Raw genomic sequence first — 11,720 nt, forward strand, 5'->3', positions numbered from 1 at the left:
GAGAGAGAGAGAGAGAGAGAGAGAGAGAGATTGACAGACTTTTAATATATGCCTCTTTCCTATTTTAAGTATCTTTGGTTTTGTATACACTGATTTGTCAATGAAGTCCATTTGCTGCTGATTTTATCAGGAAAAGGACTCTAAAGCTGAATGAAAACACAAATATGTTCCAAACCAGTCTTGTCCAACATCATCTTGTCACTTTCATGTAAGTGACTGCTCCTCTAACCCAGAGAGTCACATGAGGCAGTAGGAACAAGAGTGAAACTGGTTTCTGTGAAATGAGAAGTTCCATTATGCCCAGATGAAAATGCTTGGCTCCACACCTGCCTTCCCTTGGAGCCATGTCTGGTAGCTGAACCTTGGTGAGCCCACCTGAGGGGAGGCCCAGCTCAAGCAGCCAGAACTTATAGTAGGTCCCTTTGCCTTCCCAGGTGGAGCATATTATGTGGTGGTCTGTGCTTTTCGTTTTTATTATTCCAACTATTTTTTTAAAAGAAGTGTTATTTTTCAACAGATCCACAAATCAGTTCTCATTGTATGGTGAATTAAAACCACCATGTGTCAGTTAAGCTGTGACGTGCTAAATTCATAACCACTTACCCTGGTCTGTGTCTTCAGAGTTGCATGGTGGCTTGTTGCTGGGTTTTAAAGATGTTTTTAACTTACATGTTTTTTTTTTCTAATTTCTGTCTTTAAACTGATTAAACAGTAGTTTAAAAGAACCTGAGTGTATGTTTGCTGATTTCAGAGACTAAATTCCAGCTGTAGATTGATGGGCACTGGCACTGTCACAAGACTGAATGCTCTCTGGTTTATTTATTTATTTTTTATATGTACCAGTGTTTTGCCTGTGTATATGTATGTATACCACATGTGTGCCTGGTGCTGACAGAGGACAAAAGAGGATCCCTTGGAACTGGAACTGGAGTTATAGATGGTTGCTGAGAACCAAACCTGGGTCCTCTACAAGAGTAGCAAGTGTTCTTAACAGCTGAGTTATCTCTCCAGCCCCATGAATGGTCTTTTTTTTTTTTTTTAATTATTGACGCCTTAGTTGCTTAAATATTTTACTTTATTTTATTTTATTTTATTTTGTCTTTTTGAAGCAGGGTCTCCCTGTAGCCCCAGCTGTCCTGGAACTCACTATGGAGACCAGGCTGGCCTTGAACTCACAGAGATCCGCCTGCCTCTACCTTCCAAGTGCTGGGACTACAGGCATGCCCACCACGCCCGGCTTATTTTACTTTATTTTAAAATATCATTATTGTGTGGTGGAGCTTGTGTGGTCCAATGACAAGTTTGTGGAGTCTATCCTGTCTTGCCACCTTTGTGTTGGTTGCAGGGATTGAACTCTGGCTGTAAGACTTGCATAGCAATCACTTTTCCCCACTGAACCATCTCACTGGTCCTTGAACATTTAAAAAATACTGTCACAAACATTTAGAAGGTCATTAAAACCACCCTAAATTGTATACCAACAGACGTACTGACTTTCCTCATTCAAAAGGAATAGTTGACTCCCAGGCTTTATAGGTGGCTCTTTTTCCCAGCACTCATGTCCCATTCTAGTTTTTGTTTTTGAGAAACTGTGCTGGGGGCGCTGGAGAGATTGCTCAGTGGTTAAGAGCACTGACTTCTAGGACTGGAGAGATAGCTCAGTGGTTAAGAACACTGGTTGTTCTTGCAAAAGACCCAGGTTCAAATCCCAGCACCCACATGGCAGGTAACAACTGTCTAATTCCAGTCCCAAAGGATCCAACAGCCTTTCTGTCCTCCGCAGGCATTGCATGACATGGGGTGCACTTACCTACATGTAGGCAATACACACATACACATAAAAATAATAGGGTCAGGCGTGGTGGCACACACCTTTAATCCCAGCACTTGGGAGGCAGAGGCAGGCGGATCTCTGAGTTCGAGGCCAGCCTGGTCTACATAGCGAGTTCCAGGTCAGCTGGGGCTACAGGGAGACCCTGTCTCAAAAAGACCAAAATAATAATAACAATAATAATAGTAATAAATAAATTTTTTAAAAAAACCACTGACTTCTTGCAGAAGACCCGGGTTTGAATCCCAGCACCCATATGGCAGCTAACAACTGTCTGTAATTCCAGTTCCAGGGGATCTGATAGTCTCTTCTGTCCTCCGTGGGCATTGCATGACAAGGGTGCACTTACATGCAAGCAATACACGCATACATGTAAAATAAAAATAATAAATAAAATACATTTTTTTAAAGTGTGCTGGGCCCCTCAGTGGATATGAAATGTCTCTATCATGTTGACCTATTGAGAATGTCCATGTGTTTTCAAGGATTTTTCTTGATCCTGCTGTTGAGAGCTGGGGAAAATGCCTTATATTAACTTTTACTATTGTGTGAGATCCTGGCTGATCACATAAAGCCTAACCATTGTGCTTTCTGTGTGGAACACCCAAAAGTAGCAGGCCTGATCTTTTTTCCCCACATTTTGAGAATCAGGGCCATCCTGAAATTGGGATGAGACCCAAAATAGATTGTATACAAAATTGCCACCCATATGGGTAATAAGGGTCACATCCCTTACCTTCAAGGAACTAAAACTGTGTCTTAGGAGAGTACATCATTAAAGCCTGGAAAAAGTGTCTATGCAGTGAGGAAGGGAAGTAGAGCTTGGGAGAGTGCGATACTTCCCTGGAGGCTCTGGCTCCTGTCCCTTGAGAAATCTTTGCTGAACTGGGAAATGTGTCCAGTTGGAAAAAGAAAAGCTATGTCAGGAATTCTACGAAGTGTTAGCCACAAAGAACAATAGCAGAAGTTATAAAAGCATACCCTAGTGTCAGCAATATGCTTATCTATTTAACAGTAACTTTACCCCCAAAAGGAATAATAGGAAAATTGCTCAGACAATTATTAAAAAGAGAAAAAAAAAAAGATGAAGGAGTTCAAGCCTGTAGTTAGGTACAGGACATGCTCATGTGCCCACCACTCAGTTTGAAGAGGTGCTCCTGCTTTGCCATGGGAAGTTCCAGTTTTTCTTTCAGTGTTGGGGATGGAACACAGGGCCTTAAACACAATAGGCAAGTGTCCTACCACTGTGCTGCACCTCAGCCTCATTTTTTTTCAAAAAGAATATTGAACACGAGGCCAGCATACCTACTTGATATGATTAATCTTTATTGTTAATCCAACTGGACTTTGAATCACCTAAGAGATATACCGGTGGTTCTGTCTGTGAGGGTGTTTACACAGTTAACTGAGGTGGGAAGACCTCTGAATGTGAACAGTACTGTCCCATGGAGTCCTGGACTAAATGAAAAAGAAGCAGCAGTTAAGCACTGGTTGGGGCAGTGTGACCTGCCACCGCCTGCTCCTGCCATCCTGCATTCCTGCTGTGATGGAGTTCCCAGCCATGTGGGTGCTGGGAACTGAACCTGTTCTCTGCAAGAACAGCCAGTACTCTTAACCACTGAGCCATCTCTCCAGCCCCTTTGAAGTACTGCATTTTTCTTTTTCTTTTTCTTTTTTTTTTTTTTTTTTTTTTTTTTTTTGTCTTTTTGAGACAGGGTCTCCTTGTAGCCCCAGCTGTCATGGAACTCACTATGAGACCAGGCTGGCCTCAAATTCACAGACATCGGCTTGCCTCTGCCTCCCAAGTGCTGGAATTAAAGGCATATGCCACTACGCCCAGCAGTAATGCATTTTTCTTTGCTGGTAACATCTTTGACTCTGTATATCTTTTTGAAGTGTGCTTGCTTTGTGCTTGAGTCTTTGTCACGTGTTCCAGAGCAATACATGGCATCTTGGGCCAGCAAGGGGCAGGTCCTAAGTGGGACAGAGCTGGACACACTGTACTCCAGACATGCCATTTCCTGGTTACCATCTCTCTTTTATTCCCCCAAAGGTTTATTTGTGTGTGTGTGTGTGTGTGTGTGTGTGTGTGTGTGTGTGTGTATGCAAATGAAGGCCAGAAGAGAATGTCGGGTGTCACCCTCTGTCATTCTCTGCCTAGCCCTTTGAGGTGGGGTCTCTTCCTGAACCTGGAGCCCCTGTTTTCTCAACCTGGAAGCTAGCAAGCCTCAGTAATCCATCCACCTTATCTCCACCCCTGCTCAGTGCTGAGATTACATGCATTAGAGGGACAACATCTGGCTTGTAACCTGGATGCTTGTTATGTGGATGTTTAGATCCAAACCCCAACCCTCAAGAACAAGCTCTGTTAACTGCTGAGCCATTTTTTCCAGCCCCCACCATCCATTTTTGTAGCATGAATATAAAAGTGGCTTTAAAAGCTAGGCTTACAATTTGAGCTTAGTTGCCAGCAGTTTATGACCATTGTTAGGCAAGTGAGCTGTGCAACACCCCAGAGGCTGTGGAGAGTGGAATGCTTGTTTGTCATTTCACACTCCTGTAATGCCTGAGTCATTAGCTTCAAGAAGAATGTTAATTTGCTACTGCTTTAGAGTTCTTTCTTGGGGTGTATTAGGCACTTTTCTGTTTCTGTGATTAGAAACACTGACCAATGCAATTTAAAGAAGGAAGAGTTTATTTGAGCTTACAGTTCCAGGGAATTACAGTCCATCATGGTGGGGAGGCATAGTGGCTGGAGGTGGCTGGAGAAGGAGCAGCAGAAGCTAAGCTCTCACATCATCATGCAGGAAGCAAGCGCGCAACTGGAGATCTGGCAAGGCTTAAGAACTCTCTAAGCCCACCCCCAGTGATGTGCTTCCTCTAGGATAGCCACCCCTTCTAAGACCTCCCAAAACAGCACCATCATCTGGGGACAAAATGTCCACATACTTGGAGCCTACGGGGGACATTTTCATTCAAACCACCACAGGGGGTAGGGGGAACAATATGATTAACAAGTAATGGGAGCCTATCATGTGAGCCTTGGGCTTTATAATAAATCAACTCAGTGCCTCTTCTTCCTTGCTGTCCTCCAACACCTCCTGAACCCCTCTTAATAAGGCTCATTTTGGGCCTCTTTGTTGAAGAATTTCTGTTTCAGTCTCACTTGATGGCTTATGTTTGACCGTGTCCCCTCTTCAAGATTCTGGGTTTCCTGCCTTCCTTCTTTCCAGGACTCTGGATAACCTTTAGTCTTCTGATCTCCTCTTCCTTATCAGTGCTCTTGGAGTCCCTGCTGAACTAACCTTCCCTCCATCTAGAGCACATCTTCCTGCCCTCCCCCTGCAGCCTGTTTTCCTCTTCCTTACCCAGTGGATATATAGCTTCTGCTAACTATCTCCACCTGGAAATTGGATACCTCTAACTCAGAACATCCCAAACAAGACTTCATCCCATTTCATCACTCCCAAAGCTTGCAACTCCTCTGGTTCCTAGAATTAAATGCCATGATTGTTTCCTTGGTTTCTCGAGTCACAGAATCCCCACCATCCTTGACCTCATGAGCCCCAGAAGATGCACTGCTTCCCCCATGGCCTCTCCTTCCAGTGTCTCCCTTGGGTAGAGCAGCAGCCTCCCATTCTCAATTCTTGTCTTCTCCAACCCCTTTTCTAAAATGTACCTTGAAGTCATCTTTTTATTTGAGACAGGGGCTTGTGCATCCCAGGCCTGCTTTGAACTCTGTGTAGCTGAAGATGACATTGAACTTCTGATCTTCCTGCCTGTACCCTGAGTGCTGAGATTATAAGAGTGCCGCCACGCTAGTTTATGTGGGCTTGGTGTATGCCAGGCAAACACTCTACCAACCTGGCTACATCTCTAGCCCTCAAAGATGTCTTTAAGTCACAAGTTAAGTTTGTATTCTCTTGCTTTGCAAATGAAAAGCATGCTCCAAAATCTTTATGATCTTAATTTCTTAAGATCCTATAGCAAAGAGCTAAGGTGACCTCATTCCTGCTTGCCCTTGGCAGGTGCTTCTTTCCCAGTACACCCAGGCTCACCTTCTTTTGCCTCACCCTGTCCCTCTCTTTCTGCTTCTTTTGCTTGGGCCCCCCCCCACCACATTCTCCCCATCTCTCCTGCCCACCTAAGTCCTGTGTCACCAGGGTGCAGCTTTGTGGTCATTCCGTGGGGCATGTTTGGGTGTTGGTGCTCATTATTCCTGTGTGTGCCTTATACTAACCCCATGGTGTAATTAGTAAAACACATATTCATGTATTTTATGTATTAGGAATTTTGAAAGATGAAACCAACAAAGAAAGAGGTAATGAATGCAGAGCAGCCTATGAATTTATGAAAACTATTTGATATTTACTCCAGACTAATGTGTGGTTATGGGACTTTCACTTCTAAAAGTTTTCATTGCTAATGACAAGGTGTAGCTGATGTACAATTCCCAAAGTTTCTATGCTTCATGGTAAAGAACCACATCAAGTCCCAATGTTGAGGTCCTGGAAGCCTTGTTTAAAGCATGAGGACAACTTTGAACACTTGAATTTCTGGGTTGGGTATAAACAGAATCACCTAGAAAATTCATCATTATTATATATCTGCTAAATTGATATACCTGTGCTTTTAAAAAATATTTTATTTAGCTGGGTGTGGTGGTGCACGCCTTTAATCCCAGCACACAGTAGGCAGAGACAGGCAGATCTCCGTGAGTTCAAGGCCATCCTGGTCCACGTAGCAAGTTCCAAGCCAGCTGGGGCTACAGGGAGACCTTGTCTCAAAAAGGCCAATATATATGTACATATATACATAATATAAATACAATTTTTATATTTATTTATTTATATATATAAATATATATATTTATTTTATTTTATGTGTGTGGGTGTTTTGCCTGTGTGTGTGTGTGTAAGTGCACTTGTTCATGCAATGCTTGAGGATGCCAGAAGAGGGTGTTGGATCCCCTGGAACTAGAGTTTTGGATGGTTCTTAACTACCATGTGGGTGTTGGAAACTGAAACTGGGTCCTCTGCATGAGAGCAGCCAGTGTTCTTAACCACTGAGCCATCTCTCTAGCCCCATTGTGCCTTTTTAAAAAAATTATGAGTATTATGCCTGCATGTATGTAAGTGCACCCATGCCATGCAGTGCCCATGGGGGACAGGAGAGTGTGTTGAATCCCCTAGATCTGGATTTACACACAGTTGTTAACCACCATGTGAGTGCTGGGATTTGAACCCAAGTCTTCTGCAATAACGGGTGGTGCTCTTAACCCCTGAGCCATCTCTCCAGCCCCCAGTGTGCTTTTTTTTTTGAAGATTTATTTTATTTTTTAATTTGTGTATGTGTGTGTGTGTGTGTTCATGTGTATTCAGGTGCCCAGGTAGGCCAGAAGAGGGTGTCAGACTCCCCTGGAACTGAAGTTACAGGCATTTGTAAGCCTCCTGACAAGGGTACTAGGAACTGAATTCTGGTCCTCTGCAAGAGCAGCAAGAGCTCTTAACCACACAAACCATTTCCCAGCCCCACCTCTGCTTCCTGATGCAAAGAAATCCTATAGTCACACAAAACAAAATTTGATGAATTTTAGGACGTCTTCAGTATGACAAACAACAAAAAACCCACTAAGACCGAGGTGTACATAGACAAGATCATTTGTTTTCTATCCAGATCCTCACATTATGAGTTACTTCGTCAGTTGTCTATGTCCACACTACCTGGTTGTCCCCTCCTTTCATCTGTTTACTGGGCTTGATACAGGCTGTAAAATGCATTCAAGACAAACAAAAAATAGCCACCACCCTACCAATGATAACTAATTTTGATTTGTTGCATTTTTTAGTCTCTTTCTTAAAGATGAATTTTACAAAATAATTCTGAATCTTCATTTGGAACCTTACATGTTTTGTTTATTCATGTTGACTTAAAGGGATAGCACAACAGTGAGGAGAAAAGAAGAAAATAATGGATGGAGTGATATCAGATTAATAAGCCACATGCTCACTGAACACTCCAACACATAAAAGCAGGCAATCAGTTTATAAAGTTTAAAGCAAGAAGAGGATAGGTGACATGTTTGCCTCTTTCTTACTCTTGTGGACAGTAACTTCCTGAAAGTATTTTTCTCTGGCAGACCATCAGGCCATCGAGAGATAGAATGAATTAAAATTTTAACTCTAATGCAAAATAATAAAGTAGACAGTGGAAACTTTTAGAATATAGCCAATACAAGGAAACTGCTGAGTGACTGTCATCTGATTTCCTGAGTCAGTTTGCTCATGAAGAAAGAGACAAGCACTCAAGGGGTGGGGGGAGCTTTGTACCAACACTCATAGGCTCCTGGCATTGGTTCTATCAGGAGTTTGGAACGGTAAGCCACAGCGTGAATAGTGCTCTTAATTTCAGATGTGATCCTCTTTGGTGAGAACTCTCAAGTGAACGGCTGAAGAATCCCAACCTGCTGCCCTAGTAGTTGTACAATTCTGTTTGCTAGATTGTAGAACACTGTTAGGGTGGGTAGGTGTTTTCTTGAGTTTCTCCAAGGAAAATTCTCACATTACAAATCACAGGTTTTACCAGTGTTCACAATGAAACCTTACTATCTTGTGTAGCTCCATACAACCTATCTTCCACACTCACCTCAATTCCTAAAGCCTGCCCTTGCTCCTGCCCCTGGGAATCTGTGGCACACCCCTTTCTCTACATTCTTTGCTAAAACATAGGTCTTTCCTGAGGATATAGCCTCTCTTGTCCATTTGACAGCTGTTTGTTCTAATCTCTCTCTTGTTGGCTCTGCAGGGGACATAGGTACCCCCCTTCTCTTGCAGACAATGGTCCCTACTTTCTAAAATGGCTGTGGATAATTCATGTCATTTGACATCAAATCTCGCACTCTTGCTACCACCACCTACAGACTTTCCTGGGTTACTAGAAATATTAGAATCTGGTTGTGACTTCAACACAACATGTTGATGATGATTTCAATAACCTTACTGGAAGAACCTTCTAACTCCTTGTTCCCTGACCTGCCTTCCTCCTATGGTCTTGGCATGGTTAACCTGTCATGGTTAATATTGTTAACTTGACAAGACCTAGAATTATCTTGAAGACAACCTTTGATTATATCTGAGGGAGTTTCTAGTTGGGTTAACTGAGCTGGACAGACTCACCCTAAACATGGGTGCTAACTAGTCTACAGACTGGGATCCTAGATTGAATAAAAAGAAAAAAGCAAGCTGAGCTGAGCTGAGTATTCATCTCTCTCTGCTTCCTGACTGTGGACACAATGTGACATGCTACCTTATGCTCTTGTACCTGTGCCTTCTCGGTCATGATGGACTGTACCTTCAAGCTGTGAGCCAAAATAAACTACTCCTTCCCTAATTTGCTTCTTTCAGGTATTTTGTCACAATAACAAGAAAAGTAATTGACACATTCCTTTCCTACATGAGCCACCAGCAGACATGCTTCATGCCACACTTCTGCCAGCAGTCTCCATCTCAAACATTTTCTGGATCACCTCCACTCCCTCCTGGTTCTCTATGGACTCCATCAACTCTGACATCACCATACTTCCCCTCTGATGAGCTTGCTCATGTTCTTACCCTGCTGAGACCCCATGGTCTGTCTACTCTAATCACCCATAGCATAGACCCTCAACTTCTGTTTTTCTTTGTCAGATTCACCTGGCTGAACTGAACCAATGTCTAGATCCAGTGCCTTCCTGCACCACACCTGCACTGCACACCTGACAATTGTGCTGACTAGTCACCTTGGCAGTGCCCAGGGTGTCAACCAATTCCCTATGTCACTCAGCCTGCTGTATTTAATATCTTTTCCTGTTCTCAGTTGCAGCAGAGACTCTCCACACATTCCCACATAATCCATATCTTCCACCTGCAAGTGTCTTCCCCTAAATTTGACCCCCTGCTCCATTACCAGTGATTAATTATCTTAATGGTTGGATCTGACTTTTGTGGGGCTTTAAGCTGAGAAAATTCAGTAATAATAAGATAATAGGCAAAAAAGATTTTAAAAATTTCACTTTTGACTTTAATCTTTTTTGTATAATTTTCCTTGAATTTTTGTGTATTTCATACAAAACATCTCAGTTATCTTTATACCACCTCCTCTATCCACACCCTTCTATAGCCCCCCCACTGGATTACATGCATTCTACCATTTATGTTAAGGCCTATCATTCAAGTTAATGTATCCATATGTCCTTCTATGCAAGTTCATCCACTGGGATCTAGTTAGCCTATTTAGAGTCACTCCCTTAAAGAATATCAACTCTCCTTCACCCAGTAGCAATCAGCTGCCAATAGTTCTTTGGCTGAGGTTGGGGCCTACTGCCAATTTCCCCAGTTCTATGCTGGATTTTTGTCTGCTTGAGTTTGCATGGATCTTGTGCATGCTGACACTATTGCTGTAGGTTCATATGAGAAAGGTCTCAGGAGCTTGTAGGAGTCTCTTTTCATATGGTCATGCACCTTTTCCCCTGGCCCTTAGAATCTTTCTGCCTCCTCTTTTGCAATGGCCCCTGAGCCTTGGGTGGGTGCAGTTTAATATAGAGTGCTGTTCAGAAACCCACACTCTGCAGACTCTTATTCTCTATGCTTTGGCCATTTGTGACCTTTTGTGTTCATGGCCCTCTGTTGCATTGAGGGAGTTTTGTTGATGAGAGTTGAAAAATGCTTTAGTATTCTCTCTACCCTTTGTTCCACTATGGTCCGTGAACCTTAGGTATAGAGGTTCCATTGTTGATGTGTCACGTCGGGTTGGGCATCTCACAGACACTTATTCTCTGTGTGTGACCAGTTGTGGAACTCTGTAATAGTCTCCATCTGTTGCAAAAGAAAGGTGTTTGAAGAGTGGTGACTGCATACTTGTCTGTAAATATAAGGATCCATATTTAGCATACAGTAAGAAATGTCATTTGTCTGGGGGTGTGACAGCATTAGGGTCTTCTCTAAGATCTATGACCTCCCTATCCATGTGTATTTAGCTATGTTAATGGTACTACACATGAGTTCCCTTCCATTGAGTGGGCTTTGAGTCCAATTAGGTAGCTCTTGCTTACCCCCAAGATAAAAGTGCTACTACTGTACCAGTATCGTTTGCTGTGCCAATCTTGTGGTTATTAGGCATTAAAGCTGGGGTTGAACCATTGACACTGTTTCTTATTATATAAACTTCAGCTATACACATGGATTCATGTAGAGATATTGCATGTGTAATTTTTCAGTAGGCTTTGAACTAATACATTTCTCTCTGGTTTTTCATATCAGCTAAGCATTATTTATCTCTCTCCCCTCTCTCTCTCCCTGTCTAATCCTCCCTCCATGCCCTCCCCATTTAAAGTACCCACATTTTCCCCCATTTCACCCATGATAATACCTGTCTTGTATGGTTCCCCCCATTCTTCCCCTTTATCCTCATGGTTCCTTGTATAACCCTCCCTTTTCCTCTCCCAGTCAAATATACCCAGTTAATCTATTTCCCCCTTGTTAATATCTGTCTTCTACTGTTCCTTTCTCTCAGGTTCCTTCTTGCCCCTTACTTCCATGGTTCTTTTCCATTTTCCTGGCTCCTGCAGTTACATCAGGATATAAATTCACAAAGTTTTTGTTTGTTTGTTTGTTTGTTTGTTTGTTTGTTTGTTTTTTGCCTTTTTGAGACAGGGTCTCCCTGTAGCCCCAGCTGGCCTGAACTTGCTATGTAGACCAGGCTGGCCTTGAACTCATAGAGAGATCCACCTGTCTCTGCCTCCCAAGTACTGGAATTAAAGGCTTGTGCCCAGCTACCTAAGAGCATTTTTAAAAATTTATTTATTGTATTTTATTTTATGTGTATACGTATATTGCCTGCATGTAGGTAAGTG

This window comes from Nannospalax galili, unplaced genomic scaffold (genome assembly GCF_000622305.1).
Source record: "Nannospalax galili isolate Female #2095 unplaced genomic scaffold, S.galili_v1.0 scaffold100, whole genome shotgun sequence".
Classification (NCBI taxonomy): Eukaryota; Metazoa; Chordata; class Mammalia; order Rodentia; family Spalacidae; genus Nannospalax; species Nannospalax galili.